Below are 3,075 nucleotides of genomic sequence, written 5' to 3' on the forward strand. Positions count from 1 at the left end.
CCAGACATATCACACACTGATCAGCTGACTGTGATTATTCGCTATGTTAGAAAATCAGATTATAAGGTGGTTGAACGTTTTCTGACTTTCATTCCCATTGCACGTCACACTGGAGAAGCTCTTGCCAACATTGTCTTGGAATTCTTTGAACAAATTGGAATTGATGCAGCTAATTTAAGAGGACAGTCATATGATAATGCATCAAACATGTCAGGATGCTACAAAGGGCTTCAGGCACATATTCTCGGCATCAATCATCTTGTCCATTACATTCCATGTGCTGCACACTCACTTAATTTGGTAAGTGTATGTGCTGTGGAAAGCTGCACTGGAACAGTTTCATTTTTTGGTCTAATACAAAAACTTTACAATTGATTTTGTGCTTCAACTCAGCGTTGGTCAGTAATGCTTCAGTGCCTTAAAGCTAAAAGTGGAAGTGAATCTACATTAGTACTTAAAAGAGCATCAGATACTAGATGGTCTGCAAGGGCCGATGCCACAAAAGCCTTGTCTAAAGGGCACATCTATTTTCAAGAAGCTTTGAAGTTAATCTCAGAAACAGAGATGCCAACTTTTGGAAATCAGAATTAGGGAGGATTTGCAACCGACACCAAATAATGTGCGCGAAGCGCACATCTCGAGCGCGGAGCGCTCGACCCTTGCGGCGGGGTCCAGGGCCCGCCTTAGGGCCCTGGAAGCTCTGGGGTTCTAGACGCTCTCTAGTGCCCTCTGAGCCCTATTTTGGAGCATTTAACATGTTAAGAATTCCCACTTTTTGAACAAAAAAAGGGGAAAATTTTGCACTTTTTAATGTTACATGTATGTTAATATTAGTAAGTTAGGGGACAATCAAAGATTAACAAAAAGCACAAAAGAAGCAATATTTTTCTTACCTTACTGGCTGGTACTACTGCTGCTTGCTTTTTCCATGGCAGCTTTGCTGAGTGACAGCTGTGTGGCTCTTTTAGCCCTTCTGATTATGTATTTGCTGTATTCTCTCTGGTAGCAAGGGGTGCTATGAGCTAGTTTTTCAATTAAGAGAGCTTCCAGGGTTTTGACACTCAAATTGGGACGAAATTCAGTCTGATTCTTCCGTACAAGACTGAGTGCCCGCTCACATGATGCGTTCGAATGAGGAATGATCAAGATTCCCTTCATCACTTTGCTCAAATTAGGATACTTCTTGGCACCAGTGCAGGGATCTGTGAGCTGTGAAATCCGATGCCACTGCTCATCCACTCTCACTGTCTCAGCAGCAATTGTAGCTATGGAGGCGTCTGCCTGGTAGTGAGCGAATTCACTCTCAAGACTGTCTATGTCACTATCACCGCCACTGAACAGACAGGGGAATTTCTTGATGAAAAACTCCACACAGTCAAACCCCACTTCTTGGTGTAGCTTAACATCCAGCACCTGAGCATGCTTGGCTAATTCATCATCTAGCGGCCAGGTTTTGAAGATGTAATTGCAGGCTTTCACATAATATGAGCGAACTGCACTGAAGAAACCTTGGATGTCTGACTCACTCAGAGTGAAGGTGGATTTCTTGAGACTCCTTTGTTCCCTTATATACAGTTTGGCATCGTTCCCAATCATGAGGTCCTCATCATTCTTCTGATGATTTCTGTCAGAGAAGGGTACATTTACCAGAGCAACCGATGACACCGATGGTTTCAAAAACCGTACGAAGATATCTTTCAGAAGACCATTCAATTCTCCGTGCAGGAGATGAATACAGGGTTCGTCTCTTTGGAGCAGAAGATTCCCCTTCTCAAAAAGCTTGTTAGCATATCGAAGGAAGAAACAATAGAGTTTTGTTTGTGGAGACAAGAACATCCTGTTGACACGTTTTTCTCTAGATTCCTGCACAGTGTTTGAGGAAGATGCGCTTTTAGTTGTAGAACTCGTAGTACACTTAGCCGCAGGGCGATCACACTTGCGTTTACTGCCAGCAGAAGAGGTCAGACTCGTAGTACCAGATCCAATTTTACGTTTGAGGAGAGAGCTTGAGGTAGGTGCAGCCAAGGAATAAGACCTCTGATTCGAAGGTTTTGCTGAGCTTCTATCAAGTGATTTGGCAAAAGCAGAACTTAACTTGGGTCCTTCTTTGCCTGTAGATGGGACTATCACAGTCTTTCTCGACTCTGAAGGGATCTGCTTTGTAGATGAACGTGATGAAGGGCCGGTGATGCTACCTGCTCTCAGCATTGGTTTTGATGCTGTCCCTGCTGTCTTCTTCGCAGCAGATACTGCAGTGGTAGTGGTGAATGCTGCGCCACTAGTGCTTGATCCTGCAGTGCCAGTACTGGCAGTAGATACAGTGCCGTCCTTCTTGCTCGTTGTTAGAGTCTTGGCTACAGTTGGTTGCATTTTTCTTCGTACTTCTTCTTTGAAGAAGAGGCGAAGTGGCTCCCACTGTTCAATCAGCCTGTCTAGGCACTGACCAAGGGACAGCCACCTTGTTGCGACATGCTTCAGAATCTTGTGTGTCGGGGCATCACAGAGTTCTTGCGGTGCTTTCACTCCTTTGACGCGTTTACTACTTTTGTCCAAGTAGTAGTAAATATCGATGAGAAAGTCATCTAATTCAATGGGTAAGGCCTGAGCCGCCTTCTTGGCCGTATTGTGCATCATATGGCAAGGGCATCCCAAGATGTAGCACTCTGGATTTTGTTTGTGGATATAAGCAGTGACTCCTTTGTGCTTGCCCACCATGACAGAGGCATTATCAGCACAAAAGGAAACACAATTTCCCCACGGAATTTTCCTGTCAATGAACTCATGATCAAGCAGTTTGAAAATGTTTTCTCCAGTGGAATCTTGTTTGCACGCAGGCAAACTTAGCAAACCTTGCTTCACAATCCCAGCACTGTTGTCATAGTACGAAATCAGGACAGGATATAGCTGGGTCTCACCATTGTCATTGCTACCGTCTGTAGCTAGGCTAAATGGAGCTAGTCTAGCAATATCGGCAATAGATGAAGCAGTAACATTTGACAACTCACCAATTATTGCTGAAGTTTTTGTTCTTGCACATCCATACTTTGAAGCAACTTTTGAATCTGGAAACATCTT

The sequence above is a fragment of the Eptatretus burgeri genome, chromosome 1 (genome assembly GCF_056783735.1).
Source record: "Eptatretus burgeri isolate ZD-2024b chromosome 1, Ebu_testis_v1, whole genome shotgun sequence".
Classification (NCBI taxonomy): Eukaryota; Metazoa; Chordata; class Myxini; order Myxiniformes; family Myxinidae; genus Eptatretus; species Eptatretus burgeri.